We start from the raw sequence: 19,453 nt of genomic DNA, 5'->3' as shown, positions 1-19,453 counted from the left end.
CGGACTCGGCTGTGAGGCGCAGTTTGTCACATATTCTAAAAAATGTCTAACTCTTTGCATTCCAATAATTTATAAATGGAGTCCACAACTCAAAGTCAAAAGAGGATGTGCACCTGCTATAAGATTAATACATCACATGTTCACATTGTCATCCCCTGAGCAGTTGTACTGCACAGTATCCAAATAAGTAAAGGCTACTTCTGGTATGTAAACCCACATAATAATCTAACCACTACAATACGATTAGCACAAAGTGCATATTAAAAGAGCATTTAAATCCAAAAATCTAGTACATAACTAGAAAATAAAAGTGATGGTAAAAATACAAGACAACATTAAAAATACATTTACACAGGAGCCTGTGGTCTTCTAATTATCTACATATACATACTAGCTTAATAATGCAAATGCTAATAATAATATTTATTATCTATGCATCTGACTTTATTTAGCTTTACAATAAAATATTCTACTAGTATTTTAAGTATTTTTTTATTTTATAGTAATATTTTTAAATTCCATATTGGTAAAAATAAAAGGTACAAATACTGAAAGATTTTACAAGGTCCTCTACCTGAAATGCATTTTTTGCAAAGCTAAAATTACAAGCTAGGTTTCAATATTCTGTTGTGTCTCTGGTTCCATGTTTTACAAACCTCTGATGAATACAGCTGGCAAATGTGTTGCATCCTGGATATTATTTTCTTGCAAATCTTTTAGGTTTTATTTCTTACTTATCTTGAACCAAGCATTTCCAGGAGTTGCCCTTGTGAGATACACAGCTTTGTTGCATGGATTGACATTTCTTAGATCTTGTACTCAGAAGCTGGTCTTCTGTGGCATATTAGGGTTCAATTGAAAGCTTAGATTTAGCAAGTTCTTACAGCCGTGGAGTTTGTTAATCCAACTGGGATACTGACATTGTAGAGCACTTTCAAACCAAGATGTTTTCTCCAAATCTAGCCAAGAGAGTTTACTCTGAGCCACGAAAAGACAAATTTTATAGCATTCAATAGGAAAATGGATTTTCTTAACTGCACAACCCTTTAAAGTATACTGTTAATATAAAATTTCTGTATTTTGGTATTTCGTACTTAAAATCATAAGTAAACGGTATGGAGATTGTCAATCAATCCAGGCCTTGGTATCTTATGGGTTAATTACTTCTCTACTGTTTTCGACACCAATACTATTGATTGAACATTATACAGTATTCTGGTACCATATTTCGCAATGGAGCCCTTTTGTTCATAACATTTTAGAATATCTTTTAGGAAATATAAGTCCATTTTGGGAAAATTTGTCTCTCGAAATTGATTCAAACAAGCGGGAACATCAGTGATTATTACTGTTTTGTTTATTTTGTTTTTCCCCAATTTTTCTGTATTTCAGGATTTTGTAACTTCTATCTCCTTTTTCCTCCCCACACACTAATATTTCTGACAAATTTTGCTGTTGGAATTATATTGAAATGCAAAGACCACAAGTGTTTTGTAGATACATGAGCCAAAAACACGAGCAACTAGACTTTTTTCCACATGGGCAAGATAAAGCATTAAATGAAGCAGAAATTTTTTAGATGAGAAAAAACATATGCGCAAAGTGTAATAAAACTTCATCATAGTCGAAACTACATGTAATAAAACAATATATTCTAAACTCTAAATTACAATATCTGCAATTCTGCATGCTGGTTTATGAGAAGTGATTTGTTATTGGAAATAGAGAAGCATAATAATTACAATAAAGTAATGAGGAAGAAGTTGCAGAGAGTGATGAGGAGAAAGCAAAGCTATTAAATATAATTTTTTTCCACTGTTTTCACTGAAGAAAATAAACTGTCAGATGAAATGCAGAATGTAAAAGTAAATTCCCCATTAAAAGTGCCCTGTCTGACCCATTAAGAAGTACAACAGCGACTTAAAAAGATTAAAATAGACAAATCGCCAGGACCAGATGGCATACCCTCCGTATCTTAAAATAATTAAGTAATGTCATAGCCAGACCCTTATTTCTGATATTTACAGACTCTATACTGACAGGGAGTGTTCCACAGGATTGGCGCATAGCAAATGTGGTGTCAATGATCAAAAAGGGTGCAAAAAGAGACCCTGGAAACTACAGGCCGGTAAGTTTAACATCTGTTGTGGGTAAACTGTTTGAAGTTTTTCTAAAAGATGCTATCTTGGAGCACCTCAATGAAAACAAGCAAATAACATCATATCAGGAGCTTCATGAGGGATCGGTCATGTCAAACTAATTTAATCAGTTTCTATGAGGAGGTAAGTTCTAGACTTGACAGTGGCGAATCAGAGGATGTCGTATATCGGGACTTCTCCAAAGCATTTGACACTGTACCACATAAAAGGTTAGTATATAAAATGAAAATGCTCTGACTGGGAGAAAACGTCTGTATGTGGGTAAGTAACTGGCTCAATGATAGAAAACAGAGGGTGGTTATTAACGGTACACCCCCCTACCTCAGGGGTCAGTATTGGGCCCTATTCTCTTCAATACATTTAATAATGATCTTGTAAATTCTGTAAAGTAATTAACACTGAAGAGGACAGTATACTGCTACAGAGGGATCTGGATAGATTGGAGGCTTGGGCAGAGAAGTGGCAGATGAGGTTTAACACTGACAAATGTAAGGTTATGCACATGGGAAGGAATAATGCAAATCACCAGTACATACAAAATGGTAAAAATGGCAATCTACTTGGTAACACTGACATGGAAAAGGACCTAGGAATTTTAATAAACAGCAAACTAAGCAGTAAAAAACAGTGTCAAGCAGCTGCTGCCAAGGCCAATAAGATAATGGGCTGCATCAAAAGGGCAATAGATGCCCTCAGGGGTGGGGAATATTACCTTGTGTATTCCTATATCGTTATGTTGGTTGTCAATGTTTAGTAAAGTTTTATTGATTACTAAGAGCTGGAGTTTGTGTCGCTTTTCTTGTCTGTGACTTTGCTGTATCCTGGGGAGCCCACCCCGGTACACGGCTTACAACCCCATAGTAGTGGCATGGTCTGCATCAATGATTGTGTGCATATGTCTTTTCATGAATGATAAGGTTGCAATGTAACGAGCCCCTTGCTCGTTCTGTTCTGCTCTCCTGGCACTCCCCATACTTCAGACCGCAATGTCTGACTGTTAAGTCATTTGATAATCCAGGATTCAAACTACAGCTATGTGCCATTCAAATCCAGTGGTAATAGCTCAGAACAAACACCAGGCAGGCCATATGTAAGTTCCAACAGGAATCTCTCTTTCATTGAATGCACACAACACATTTTTATAAACAACAGTTTGAATACCCCGTCCAAACAAACCACTTCCTATTAGTCAATTGTAAAGTCCCATCTAGTCCTCACTGAGGTCCTCTTGGCCATGCAAATAAGCACTTGAAACTGGGTCAGCAAAGATTGGTCCGATAGCTTGACTGGGCGGGCAGATATGTGTGGCCATGCAATTGAGGACTTGAAACAGAGAAGTCCCAGGAGATAATTAAATTGCATAAGTAAACAAACAGAACAATGTCTTCCTTCCAGAGCACGGGGCCGTGGAGCGGGTTATCCTAAAGACAAACTGTGAATAATAAAACAACCACAGAGTGATTTGAACCTAAGATAGGGCAGAGGACCCACCATTGTTTAATATAATCACAGAAACATGGTTCAGTATTCCAAGGACCATGACAGTCTGCATCAATGATTGCGTGCATATGTCTTTTCATGGCTGATATGGTTGTGCACCCTGTGACTTCTCCTTATTAATAGATAAAATGCTGTATATGAATAGTATTGACCACACTTTGACCACAGTCCTCGGGCATATGTTAGCAGGACACCTGAATAGAAGGAATACAGGACTATAGGTAATTACTATATATGTTTTCAGTCTGGAGTAAGAGCTGCATGAACTTGCTATACTCTAGCATTATGCTCAAAATGGGTGGTAAAAATAAGTCTACCAATCAATCTAGTAGAGTCTACCAATTTGGAACATATCCTGAATTTCTTGTGACTTGTTTCAGGTGAATCACAGACAAACTTATACACATATTTCTGCATAAGCCAGGTCTCTTCCCAAAAGTTAAATACAATTCTCAACAGGAAAAAAATAACAAAAAAACACACTATCTAGCAGAGTGGGCCTTTTTTTAGGGTAGTCTTTCTCATTAGAGAGACCGCCTAGTATGCATAAGAACTATTGTAGTCCAGCCAATGCTACTCTGCATTTTTGGGAGACAGAAGATAGACAGAAAATTAGCATATCTTACTTTTGCTGGTATCACAGAGATTTAGAGGTTTTTTTTTCGTTTTTAGAACGGAAGCTAATTTGTATACCTTTGGGTTACTAGAAAAGATATTCAAATTAGATTTTGTTCAAAAAAAGAAAAGAACACACCTTGTGCATACTAGGTGGTCTGCCTAATGAAAAAGAGCCGCCAACACCAAAAAGGCCACTCAGTTAACCAGGGCAATTTTCTTGCGAGACACTAATTTTTATTTTCCCATTGGAGAGAGGGGCATTCAGTACTCTTTAATATATTCACTCATTTCTAATTCAGACTTAGGGTTCTTTTACATCAGTGCTGTTCATTTCCCTTCTGCTGTTCCATTACAGGAGCGCATAACTGACAAGGGTAGAGCCTAACAGATCCCTCTGACTATAATGGGATCCATTAGGTTTCCATTCAGGATAACTTTTTGTAGCAGAGAAAAAAAATCCTGCATGCATAAATCAGTTTCAAAGAGTTACAAATTTTTGCAACAACTGGTTAATTCAATAAAAAATGTATATTTTTTATTTTTATTTATTTCCTTTTATGCTTCAAATTTAGTGAAAATTAAACTTGTTAACATTAGCTCAAATTTAATTAACTAAACACAGCAAAGTCTGAATGCCCAGCTGATAATCTAAAAAAAAAAATCTGGTTATTTACCCATGAGGTTTTTAGTTCTATCAAGGAAGCTTACTGACATGTCATGCATCATTTCAAAAAGACATATATAGCCTGGAAACTGCTTTAAGGCAGCTGCGAGCAAGTGTCACTTTGAGTTAAATGCATTATTAAACTGTTGGGAAATTTCACATCATGGGTCATTTATCTATGCTAAATTAGGTCAAAAGCCTCTACACTTGCCTAGATAAATGAATAGGGAGTGCAGGTTCTCTCTTGGGATAGCATTCATTGACAGGTTAGCACTATGTATTTCTTCATGTTTTGTCGATGGTAGATAAAAATGTGCATAATAAACAATAATGACCAAAGGAAGGAGCCGTCTCTAAAAATCGAATCCATTGAAACATTCATGTGAAAGGCTTAAAACCAGTCAACCGGCTTCATAGTAAATGCCAGGTTTTTCAGTGAAAGGCAAAATTATCCCTTAAGCTTTGCTTGCTACATTTTGTCGTGCTGTTTTTGCCTGGCTGTGCTTGTAATTGTAACACTGCTCATTAAACACATGCAAGAGAATCTTACAAAAGTCTTCAATGAAAGAATGACTAAATAAAAAGAAATCTTGAAGCTGTATATGAAAAGATTGTTCCTTTGACCTAACAAAAATCATTTTCATTTCTTAGGCAGCTGTGGGCTGTATGTAAAAGGGGGAAGCTGCACCTTTAACCCCTTCTCTACATCCAGCGTACATGTACGGTGTAAGTCAAGTATTTAACCCCTTAAAGACTAGGTCTATTTATATTTTTTATTATTCTTCCTCATTTTCAAAGCGCCATATTTTTTTATTTCTCTGTTCACATAGCCATATGAGGGCTTATTTTTTTTTTGCATAACAAGTTGAATTATTTAATGGCACCATTTAATTTACCATGTCTTGTATTGGTAAGGTTTTTGGGGTGTTCACTGTGCGCCAAAAAGGACATGGCCTTCTTATTCTGCAGCTCAATATGATTATAGCAATAGCAAACTTGTATAGTTTTTATATTGTTTTATTACTTAAAAAGAAAAAATCCTTATTTTTTTTATTTACATCACCATTTTCTGACAGCCATAATGTTTTTAAAACTTCAGTCTACAGAACTGCATGAGGGCTTTTTTTTCAGAACAAACTGTAGTTTTTTACTAGTACGATCTTTGATGTATATATGACTTTTTGATCACTGTTATTCCATTTGATGGTATGATGGTAGTTGGGGTGCTGTGATATTAGGTGTCTGTATGGGTGTAAGGCAGGGTATGTGAAGTGCAATGTCTGGCTTAAGGTGCAGGAGTCAGTAACCAGGCCAGATTGCAAAATAAGAGTTGTAATTCAATAATAGCAAAACACAGTTTCAACATTACACAATACAATTCTTCCCAAATAATGAGGCATGTATTTAAGCATGGGTGGGAATTATAGCCTTTTTTCTTCTCTATCTTGCTAAAGTATCTCTTAGCAGAAAATATGTCAAGCAATAGTAACTGTGCAGCAATGACTATAGTTTCCACTGTGGGATACATGGTTTTGAAGGCATGTCTAGCCAGGATATGTATAGGTGTAAATGGTGTCCTAACAATTTCCCTCACAGCAGTAAAGTCTTAGCAGCTTTTAGTAACAGGTTATCTTACTACGTACAATTTTTGATCATTTAATTTCTATGTTTTTCAATTCTTTCTTTTATCTTTCTCCTCTAGACAAAGCAGAGATCAGTGAGTCTCTGTAGTACTGTTGAGCGAAGCGAAGCATTCAAAGCAGAATTCTGTCCAAAGTTTAAGAAAACTTTGATTTGCAACAAATCTAAATTTTCACGCGCTTTGTAGTAACTAAACATGTTAAAAAGTGAAAGTAAGAAGCCCAGAAACGCAATATTACACGTAATACTGCAAAGACAGCCAATCTGCAGATAGCCATCCCCTGTGATGTCACTGCCCCATAAAACCTTCACCCTGGGTCGTCTCCATTGTCCTGTGAGCTGAGCATAAGGAGAGACGTGGCAAACTCTATGGACAGTGTTGCTGAAAACCATTAATATTGGAGAGGGAGACTGCAGTGAGCGTGTATTGCTGTGTGCATCACGTTCTAGTGCACTGACATTTAGAGCTAATATGTTATTTTAGTGATACAATTAGTGTGCCTCAGTATTAAAGGCAGATTTAATATATGGCCGTTTGCATCATGTTCTAGTGCACCAACATTCAGAGTTAATCCGTTATTTTAGTGATACAATTAGTGTGCCTCATTATTAACGATAGGTTAAATATATCACGTTGTGCATCATGTTCTAGTGCACCGATAATCAGAGTTAATCTGTTATTTTAGGGATAAAGTTACTGTACACTATGGCCAACAGACAGTTTCCTGGGCAGTGTCAAAATTTTTGCTGTAGCCAGCACAAGCATCAGCAGAAGAAGGGTGGTAGAAGCAGCGGTCATGTTCTGACCAGTAATCCAGCTATACTGGAATGGTTGACTTGCTTTTCAGCATCATCTCAAGTGACAACAGATACACACAACCAGGAATCACTGGGTTCCTCTAACACCACGCTCAGTTGGCATGGCCCAGAAACTGCCTCTATGCCCTCACCTGTCCTAAACCTGCTTCTTGCTTTTGCTGCTTCCTCTGATAGCCAAGTAATGATAGACCCCGACTCTACTTTGCTTTTCAGCAATCATGAACTTTGTGAGAACAGTCAGCAGTTACAGGCTAGCCCAGACTTGGAGGAGAAGTCCGCTAATGACTCTTCTAGGTGTGCAACTAACAATGATGACAGTCGAGTGGGAGCACATGCTGAGAGACATCAGGGACATGCTCAAGAGACAGGTGAGGGTGACAAGTGATGAGCAAACATTTGTAGATGATGATATAGCCAATCGCACATGGAAGCCAGGTAAAGTGGGGGCATCGTCATCATCAGGGGGGGAGGGTGGCAGCATTCCCGTGAGACAGCAGGGTGGCAGCAGTTGGAATCTTGAAGCTAAAAGCAATAGGGGTACACAGTCTGCTACTGGGGAGACCGGGAGAGTACCTGTGAGAAACACACTAGCAGTGCAGGGGTTCATAAAAGCAGCGGCAGGCATCACGCAGTGGAAGAGAGAAAATTCCATCAGCAGTGTGGGAATTTTTCAATAAGTCACTGGTAGATGGTAGCGTGGTGGTATACAGGATGTGTGGGCAGAAAGGGAGGTGTGGCCAAGATGCTAATGATGGCACAATGGCCCTGTGTCAACACATGGAGCATCACCACAAAGTGTTACAGCCTGATGCAGCAACCACTGCATGTCCCACCATCCGGCACACCCTCTCCAGCAGTCAGGGCTCGTCAATGTCAGAAGAAGGAAGCTGTCTTTCTTTCCTATCGACTTTAACGTCTTCTATATCTTCTGATGCTTCTCCTCCTCCTTGTCACTTGTTTTGACAGCAATTGATCACCGAGTCGATTGCAAAAAGACAACCGTATATTTGCACTTATCCAGTGGTGCAGAAGTCGAACGTGCAGGAGCAGCACCTGCTCCATATGCAGCAACTTCAGTCTAGAGTCTATGATGAGCAGTTTTCTTCTGCCACCTATTGAAGAAACCACCCAGCAGCAGGACATGCAGCAGAACCTCAACCAGCAAGTGTAGGCATACTTGGACTGCACCCTGATACAAGAATCCCTGGACTATTGGACATGTAAACTTGAAGTGTAGCCAAGTTTGCCAATGGCATGCTTTCCTGCCTGGCCAGTGGTGTGGCATCAGAGCAGGTATTCCATTCTGCTGCAAGCATGGTTACCCCTAGGAGAACAAACCTTTCCTCCCAAAATGTTCAGACACTAACCTTTATAAAGATGAATCAGGCATGTATCAACCAGGATTTCCAGACAGTGGTGGCTGATGCAACAGAATAGATCATTCTGCCACAAATGACCATACTGTAGTGTGCTGGCACACTGGAATATTGGGCGAAATGGCCATGTGCTGCTGCCACCAGTCTGATGCTACCAGCCACCTCATGCCACCCCCTGCTGCCTCTACTGCCATTCCTACAAAGGGGCTTCCTGGCCTACTGATATATAAATGGTATTTTTTTTTTTTAAAGATATGCTTGCCACTGCGACTTGCTATTACACTGCTGTTGTTGGGTTCTGCTACTACTATGATCTGCCAGCCAACATCTTGTGCTGTATGCCACTGCTGTGGCCCCTCTCCCCACTCTGTTTTGGGGACACTATTGTTCCTGTTTGTCTGTGTTGACATCATAGTTTATTTTTCCCTTCTTCTAAAATGTCAGAAGAACAGAAAAAAGGATACCGTATCTTGAGCATCCGTATGGCCGTAAGGATTTGGTCAGTATTTGAACAGAATTTGTAAGCCAAAAGTAGAAGTGGGTCCAAAACACATATGCTAATAATTCCATTACATTTTATCTCTGTTTTGGACCCACTAATTTTTGTTGGCTTACAAATACTGATCAAAAACTGATGTAAAACACTGACAAAATACTGACTGTCTGAAAGAGGCTTTATGAATACAGGATTAGTTTTTTTGTTTTTAGTTTTCTCTTCTTCTGACGGGTCAGTAGAACGTAAAAATAAACAGTGATGTTAACACAACATTACTGGCACTGCTGATGCCCCCCTCCCCACTCTGTCGTGGGGCCACTACTTTCACTGTCACTTCCACCTTCCCCACTCTGCCATGGTGCCACTACTGCTACTTCCACTGTCCCCACTCTGTCATGGGGCAGATACTGTCATTGCCACCTTCCTCACTCTGTCATGGGGACACAACTGCCACTGCTGCTGCCGCCACCCTCCGCGCTCTATCATGGGGTATCTACTTGAACCTTGACGCTAACATTTACCTGTAATACTGATGCACAGTGACTCGAGAGCTAACAGAAGGGATTAAAAAGCATGGGTTTGGACTGCCACAACATTCACAGCTAAATTTTGTTCCACTAAGGAGCCATTTGAACATAGCTTTACCGAAGGGTGCTGTATGCTTTTCTTTTTGTTTAACAGAAGGGATTGGCTATGAATATTTGTGCTCACTGTTACTGCCACCCTTGCGGGCAACTTGAATCTTGGTGCACTGCACAGTTAAGTCCAAGGCGATAAATTAGACCTGCCGCTTATATTGACCTGTAATACTGACGTACAGTAATTTGACAGCTAACAGAAGGGATTAGCTATGGATCTTGGTGCCCTGCATAGTGATATAGACAATGATAAATTACAACTGCCTTTAATACTGACGGCACAGTACCAACAGACTGGATTAAGTATGATTGTGGGTGTACTAGGACGTAATGCACACTCCCCCTGCACTTTCCCTGCAGTCTTCCTACACTCCCTGAAGTTTATGTTCCAAGCCTTCACACTGAGATTGGGCCATCAAATTGGATGAATATGATTAGATTTATAACGATTTGTGACAAATTAATTTGTAACAAATCAAATTTGTTGACAAAGTTCAACAAATTGTCAGAATTTTTCAAAATTTTGCTCATCTCTAGTTATTACCTTATGGCAAATGGCAGAGAATGCAAGAGATTAAATATTTTTTAGTATAAAGTTCCTGAACTAATCATTGCTCTCTAACTTCTATCAAGTACAAGCATCTTTAATTAGTCCTCTGATTTACTCTGTGATACGTTGATGTAATATCTCCTTCAGCTTATGTATCTATTGATTGCTTGAAAATTATTTTAAAATACTGCACACATAATGAGATTGTGCTTTCTGAAAACATGTTGTGAAATATTTTTTTAAGACTAGTCTGCAAAAGCATTTTGTTTTGTGTGTTTTTTTTTTCCTTCTCGGAAAAAAAAGCTCAAGGACACCTGCAAAATAATTTACCCATTTATAATTAGCTTGCCATTTTTTTTCCCTACAAAATTCAAAACACACAGTGGTTACAAAGATATTATCTATAGTAACAGGCACAACATATCCTCCTGTACAGGCATACATTAAAATTTGCACAAAAAAAGTAAACCAGACAGTAGACATTTTTATACTTAATACTAAGGATGGAGAGCCCATGGTACACCAAGTATGAGTGCGCAGTATTGTTGGCCAGAAGGTGCTCCTACTATGCCAAGTACATGTGTGGATTATTGTAGGCAAAGTAATGTGTCTGCTATGTTGAGTACGTGTGCACTGTATTGTAGACCAAGTGATGCCCCTCTCGGTTTCTGGGAAAGATATTCAAATTAGCCTTCCTAAACCTATCTGATGCCAGCAGATTTTAGACATGATAATTTGCATATATTTTTACACAGAAATCCAAAGGAGTGTTGTCTCAGATGCAATAGTAGTCACTAGGGATGAGCGAATTGACTTCGGATGAAACATCCGAAGTCGATTCACATAAAATTTTGTTTTAATACTGTACGGAGCAGGATTTCCGTACTGTTTTAGAATGTACTGGCTCCGATGAGCCGAAGTTATTACTTTGCGAAGTCTCGCGAGACTTCGCACAATAACTTTATAACATAGAATGTGTCGGCAGATAAGAACCATTTGGCCCATCTAGTCTGCCCATCTAGTACTGTAAAAAAACATTTTCCTGAACTCGGGTCCGGTTCTAAGGTACCACCTGCTCCGTCCAGTATTAGAACAAAGTTTTATGCGAATCGACTTCTGATGTTTCATCCGAATCGACTTCTGATGTTTCATTCGAAGTTGATTCACTCATCTCTAGTCGTCACATGTATCAACTGGTCTCCATAATAGAAATAATACCCACCTAGAGGTTTTCCTTGCAACTGTAAATGTTGTTGTCATCTGCTTTTTTCTGATTAAGGACTTTTGTCTATAAAGATATAGTTGCAGATGTGATGCTGGCATAGCTTATTTTTCTAGTTTTAGGAAAGCTAATTGAAATATTTTATCCCAGCAACCCAGGAGGGCATTCCTGGCCTACAATACTGAGCACATTTACTTGGCTACTCTGCATACTAAGGTCATCGTCTGGCCTACAATACTGTGCATACTTATTCGGTGTACCATGGCCTTTATGTAATGAAAATATTGTTGAGAAACACACATTTGTATACTGGGTTATCTCTCTCTCTCTCTGACCCATAGGGTTCTATTCACAGCAATGTGGCACCCTTTGTTGCCCACGGAATAAATAGTACCATACAGCAAGATATAACCCAGTATGCCATATGTCCTATTGATGGTAGCACTCTAGCTTTTACTCATCATATGGAAGTTAAGAATGCTTATCATCTGTTTATCAGTTTTTTCTGAAATCCTGTAACATAAAATCTGTGGAATAAATGATATAACTCGAGCGAGCCCTATCCGTTCTTATTTACTACCAGTTCCTATGTAACAAAATAAGCAAACAATTTGAATAATTTTGTATTCACCTGTATAATTACATTCTTTATTTTTATGGCATAAACACACTTATTATTAATGATTTTAATTATAGCAATTCAATGTTCTTCATCTTGGATTTGCATTTCCCATTTCAATACATTTAATCTGAACAAGTTTGTAGTCAGAAATATATTTAAAACCTCCATTACAAAACCAGCATGAAACATAAAGTATAAAAAGCAATACCGAGAACAAAACCCTCTTAATCTATCATAATGCGCAATATAATCTTTGCAAAGTTAAAGATTTCAGTCAGTCACTGAATATACGACAACATTTTATAAATCGATACATCGTTATAATAAAGCCACCAGAAGAAACATTCATATTTTAATCTAGGCTAATACATGCAAAGTTCTTCCATTCGTTCTCTGGGGAAAAGTAATTCCTGTAGTTAGTTATAAAAGTACACTCAGACCAGCAGCTACTGCAAGCTCCTACATTAATAGTTTATGAATATATATATATATATATATATATATATATATATGTTAGAGATGAGTGAACCACTCGAGATTCCTTTCAGGTTCGGTTTGCAGAATTTTTGAAAAAGTTAGGTTCGGACCCGAATCGGGAATCGGTTTGGGCGAAACCAAAGTTGCTCCAACTGCCCTGAAAGTAGGTATATATATATATCCCCTCCCCAAGCTCCAGGACGCAATGACAGCAAGATGTCTGAGTGACAATGACATACATAGCTATGTTTAAAAACACACCCCGCTGGTACATATGTTATGCTTCTTCATATTCCAAAGCTTCCAAAAATTGTCCCTTATCGGGGACAGATGATGTTTAAACAAACACGGTGGCTCGGGGAACCAAGCATCTAAAAATGATGCCTTTACAGGGTCAGAAGGCATGCCCGTACGACATGCATAAGTGTTTAGGGCGGGTTCGCATTTGCGTTATAAAGTCAGTTATAGGTTTCCATTATAACAGAGTTATAATGGAATATAACGGAATTTTAGGACGGAATACAAAACTGAAACCTGTCGGCAGGCCTTTTTTTCCCGTCATGAATAATGGAAAAAATTAAACCGTTATGTGCCCTTCGACATGTATTAGGATGGAGCAAAACGGAATGCCTCTTAAAGGCTTCCGTTTTCCATTCCATCCTAAAATTCTATTATATTCCGTTATAACTCTCTTATAACAGAACCCTATAACAGAATTTATAACACAAATGTGAATCCAAGTGGCTCGTTGTGAAAGAACCAAGAAAAATTCTCCTTTTAATTGGGCGCAGCAGTAGTGTGAATGTGAAAAGGGTACCGTACGAATATAGTGGCATGCAACCGCAATAGTAGCTGCAGCAGAAGCAGCATAGCATGTAATATACAAGACTGTCTATGGGTAGCTGTAACAATAATAGTTATGATAGTGGTGGCAGATGCTTTGCATTAAAGAGGTGGCAGTAGGGGATTAGCAATGAGGAGCAGCAGCCATGTGGTACATGTTGGCAGAAAGGCAGCAGCATGGTGAAGGCCGCAGCAGCCTTACGGGAGATGATGGGTGGCAGGTCACAGCAGTGATATGATGACTGAGGTGACATTCGGGAGACGGAGGTAGCAGCAGCAGTACAGAACGTGATGGTAGACAAGTTCCCGCAGTGGCATTACACAGGTGGCATCACCAGCCATGCAAAACGTGAAGTCAGTGTCACTCTTGCTGTCATTGAGTTAAAGAGCTTAAAAAGGGAAGAGGGAGAGAGGAAAAGCAAAAATTTAAAAAAATAAAAAAATTGAGAAAAATATGGGTCATAGGAGACCTCAGAGTGCACTATACCAACTTTCAGGTAGAGTAGAATTGACTCAGACACTTTTTCAGACCTGGCTTGAGCCGGAAAAAGTCACAGATTGTGGGGCAAATAACCTAATATGAGCGTGTTTCGGGATAGTAAATGACCCCATAGTTTCATAGCCAATTATGCCACTTTTCACAGTTCATTTCATTAAGAACCAGTGTTTTAATTATATGTTTAATATACAGAACATTTGCATGAAAAATCGTATCTCCGACAAGATCTCGCCTTAAAGGATCCCCTACCCCATCTTAAGCTGTTGTGCATGCACTTACGGCTTTAACAGAAGATCATTAATTGTGCTGGGTTGTAGGGGGTGAATATACAATGCTAGAGTGATAGATAGCATGGGTTAGCTTAGTTCATTTTGAACAATGTTCCTTTAGGGTTTAGTCACACAAAATAATAGGGTATATCTGAGATTAAAAAATAAAAAATAAATCCAGAAGGAGAGTCATATTTATCCCTTGGCTGTGTCTGCTATTGCAGCCCAGCATTATTCATTTAAATGGTACTAAACTGCAGTACCAGATATAGCCCATGAAAGGATTGGTGCTTTTATCTGGGATTAGCCTTTTTTCTAATATTACATTTCATTATGAACATACAGCCTATATGTGAATATTCAATGTATTTTTTTATTTTTTACAAAAATTGGATGGATAGTTTTCTGGATATACTTTTTGGAAGTCACGTCATAAATTCTATTTCCTGTCCTACCTCTTTAACATCACAGCACAAGTCCTGCTTGACGTTCTCAGTGAGACCATCTTTAAAACCAGAGAGAGATTCCATTAGAGTGCTAAACATTACTCTAATTGATGCAATGCGTTTCAGATTATATATTTAGGTAGGCCTATAAATTAAACAACAGAGTTGTCATACTGTTATCCCAATTCTACACCTACTATCACAATGAGGTCTTCAAATGACATATTACCTTCACACTAGCATTAAACTGACAATGGATTACTTGTTAGGGATACTAAGGTCAATGTTAGGACAACAGCTAGTGCCAGGGCTGTCTTTAATATTGATTGGATCCTGGGCAAAAATTTACTTGGGCCCCCTGGATCCCGCCTTCCCACACCTTAGCATGCAATCACGCCCTCCACCACAACACACACACAAGAAATCCACACATCTGGTAGAGTACAGTGAATGACTGTAAATACTTCCAGTTCTGAAGACTCCAGCGGCACAGGAACAGTGGGCACCGCTCTGCAGGAAGGAGACCAGGGCTCGACTCACCCTAGTGTTACAGTGCAACCCAGCACCCCACAGTATGCAGTATAGCACCCTATAGTATACAACAACCCACAGTATGCAGTAAATCAATGTATTATTTCTCTGTGAAATAATCGCAGTTGCAAGCCAATGAGTGACTGTCTGGCCCACAGACTGTACTGTGTGCACACCATTCATACAGGGTGTCACAGACAATACCTTGCAGATAAAAAAAATTCAATTTATTATTTCTCTGTGATATAATCGCAGTTGCAAGCCAGTGAGTGTCTGGCCCACAGACTGTACTGTGGCCACTGGCTAGGCCACCACTCATACCGTTACAGGGTGTCAAAATACCTTGCAGATAAAAAAGTCTAATTATTATTTCTCTGTGATATAATCGCAGTTGCAAGCCAGTGAGTGTCTGGCCCACAGACTGTACTGTGGCCACTGGCTAGGCCACCACTCATACCATTACAGGGTGTCACTGACAAATCACAATACCTTGCAGATATAAAAAAATTCAATGTATTATTTCTCTGTGATATAATCGCAGTTGCAAGCCAGTGAGTGACTGTCTGGCCCACAGACTGTACTGTGTGCACACCATTCATACAGGGTGTCACAGACAATACCTTGCAGATAAAAAAAATAAAATGTATTATTTCTCTGTGATATAATCGCAGTTGCAAGCCAGTGTGTGTCAGGCCCACACAGACTGTACTGTGCCCACTGGCCAGGCCACCACTCATACCATTACAGGGTGTCACAATACCTTGCAGATAAAAAAAAGTCTAATTATTTTTTCACTGTGATATAATTGCAGTTGCAAGCCAGTGTGTTAGGCCCAAACAGACTGTACTGTGCCCACTGCCCACCACTTATATAGGGTGGCACAGTACCTTGCACGCATAGTCCCTACCACTTATTAAAAAACAAACTGACAGGCAGAGGCAGGCCACCCCGAAGGGACCGTCGTGGTCGTGGTGCTGTGATTTCCACTGGCCCTGGAATAATGCCCAGTGTTCAGAGGCCACGTACCCTGAACCCGAAAAGTTGAGAACATAGTTGACTGGCTTACACAGGACACCCAATCTTCAACAGCTTCCGCTAAGAACCTTGATGCACCATCCTCCTCCAGCTCAGCTTTGGTCACCTGCTCTCAAGTTACCACTCTCCCGCCCGCTGCCACCACCACCACTACCACCACAGCCACCACAACCGCTTCACTTTATCCCTCAGAAGAGTTATTTACACATCAGTTGGATGAAATTAGTGATGCGCAACCATTATTGCCAGAGGATGTAGATAACAGGGATATGTCTCAGTCAGGCAGCATTACACAGATGGACGTACAGTGTGATGATGATGATGATGATGTTGTACCCGCTGCTGCTTCCTTTGCTGAGGTGTCAGATACAAGTGAAGCGGTTGATGATGACGATGTGTCCGTGGATGCCACGTGGGTGCCTGCTCGAAGAGAAGAAGAAGAGGGGGAAAGTTCAGAAGGGGAGACAGAGAGAAGGAGGAGACGAGTTGGAAGCAGGGGGAGGTCGTCGCAAGGAGCTCCTTGGCTGAGTCCTCTTCTGCTGCGGCATCTGGCTGCACATCAACTGAATTCCCCCAGCTCCCCAGGGGCTATTCCACATCCCGGATACGACAGTGTCACGCTGTCTTGGGGTTGACTTGCCTGAAAGCAGTGAGCCACACCAGACCAGCAGTCCTGTCCGCCCTGAACGCACAGGTGGATTAGTGGCTGACCCCGCACCAACTGGAGATCGGCAAAGTGGTGTGTGACAATGGAAGCAATTTGTTGGCGGCATTGAATTTGGGCAAGTTGTTACATGTGCCGTGCATGGCACATGTGTTGAATCTTATTGTACAACGCTTTGTGTCTAAGTACCCAGGCTTACAGGACATCCTCAAGCAGGCCAGGATGGTGTGTGGCCATTTCAGGTGTTCCTACACGGCCATGGCGCACTTTTCAGACATTCAGTGCAGAAACAACATGCCGGTGAGGCGCTTGATTTGCAACATCCCGACACGTTGGAATTCTACACTCCTAATGTTCGACCGCCTGCTCCAACAAGAAAAAGCTGTCAACAAGTATTTGTATGACCGGACAGCCTTTGCGGAGCTGGGAATTTTTTTGCCACGTTACTGGACGCTCATGCGCAATGCCTGTAGGCTCATGTGTCCTTTTGAGGAGGTGACAAACCGAGTCAGTCGCACCGAAGGCACCATCAGCGACCATCCCATTTGTTTTCTTCCTGGAGCGTGCCCTGCAAAGAGTGCTGGATCAGGCTGTAGATGAGCGTGAAGAGGAAGAGTTGTGGTCACCATCACCACCAGAAACAATCTTGTCATCATCGCTTGCTGGACCTGCGGCAACGCTGCAAGAGGAGTATGAGGAAGAGGAGTCAGAGGAGGAATGTGGCTTTGAGGAGGAGGAAGACCAACCACAGCAGGCATCCCAGGGTGCTCGTTGTTGTCACCTATCTGGGACCCATGGTGTTGTACATGGCTGGGGGGAAGAACAGACCGTCAATGACATCAGTGAGGACGAGGAATGGGAAATGAGTAGCTCGGCATCCAACCATGTGCAAATGGGTTCTTTCATGCTGTCATGTCTGTTAAGGGACCCTCGTATAAAAAGGATGAAGGAGAACGACCTGTACTGGGTGGCCACGCTACTAGACTCCCGGTATAAGCAGAAAGTGGTGGAAATGTTACCAAATTACCGACAGTCAGAAAGGATGCAGCAGTTCAAAACCAAACTAAAAAATATGCTTTACACAGCTTATAAGGGGGATGTCACAGCACAACAGGAATCTAACTGGGGAAGAGGTGAAAGTAATCCTCCTCCTACCACGACCACGGCGGCAAGGACAGAACGCTTTACAGATGTGTTGTAGGACATGCAGAGCTTTTTCAGTCCTACACATCGCCACAGCCCTTCGGGATCCAGCCTCAGAGAGCGACTCGACCGACAGGTAGCAGACTACTTCGCCTTAACTGCAGATATCGACACTCTGAGGAGCGATGAACCCCTTGACTACTGGGTGTGCAGGCTTGACCTGTGGCCTGAGCTATCCCAGTTTGCGATAGAACTTCGGCCTGCCCCGCTTCAAGTGTCCTGTCAGAAAGGACCTTCAGTGCAGCAGGAGGCATTGTCACTAACAAAAGAAGTCGCCTCTGTCAAAAAAGTGTTGATTACCTCACGTTCATTAACCACCTCCGGACCGCCTAACGCACATGTGCGTTCCGGAGGTGGCAGGCTGGCGCACAGTCACGCATATATGCGTCATCTCGCGAGACGCGAGATTTCCTGTGAACGCGCGCACACAGGCGCGCGCGCTCACAGGAACGGAAGGTAAGCGAGTGGATCTCCAGCATGCCAGCGGCGATCGTTCGCTGGCAGGCTGGAGATCCGAATTTTTTAACCCCTAACAGGTATATTAGACGCTGTTTTCATAACAGCGTCTAATATACCTCCTACCTGGTCCTCTGGTGGTCCCTTTTGTTAGGATCGACCACCAGAGGACTCAGGTAGGTCAGTACAGTCGCACCAAACACCACACTACACTACACTACACTACACCCCCCCCCCGTCACTTATTAACCCCTTATAAACCCCTGATCACCCATGATCACCCCATATAAACTCCCTGATCACCCCCCTGTCATTGATCACCGCCCTGTCATTGATCACCCCCCTGTCAGGCTCCGTTCAGACGTCCGTATGATTTTTACGGATCCACGGATACATGGATCGGATCCGCAAAACGCATACGGACGTCTAAATGGAGCCTTACAGGGGGGTGATCAATGACAGGCGGGTGATCACCCATATACACTCCCTGATCACCCCCTGTCATTGATCACCCCCCTGTCATTGATCACCCCCCTGTAAGGCTCCATTCAGACGTCCGCATGATTTTTACGGATCCATGGATACATGGATTGGATCCGCAAAACGCATACGGACGTCTAAATGGAGCCTTACAGGGGGGTGATCAATGACAGGCGGGTGATCACCCATATACACTCCCTGATCACCCCCTGTCATTGATCACCCCCCTGTCATTGATCACCCCC

The sequence above is a fragment of the Bufo gargarizans genome, chromosome 10 (assembly GCF_014858855.1).
Source record: "Bufo gargarizans isolate SCDJY-AF-19 chromosome 10, ASM1485885v1, whole genome shotgun sequence".
NCBI classification, from domain to species: Eukaryota; Metazoa; Chordata; class Amphibia; order Anura; family Bufonidae; genus Bufo; species Bufo gargarizans.
The sequence above is the reverse complement of the archived record's forward strand: the minus strand, read 5'-3'. Positions refer to the sequence as shown.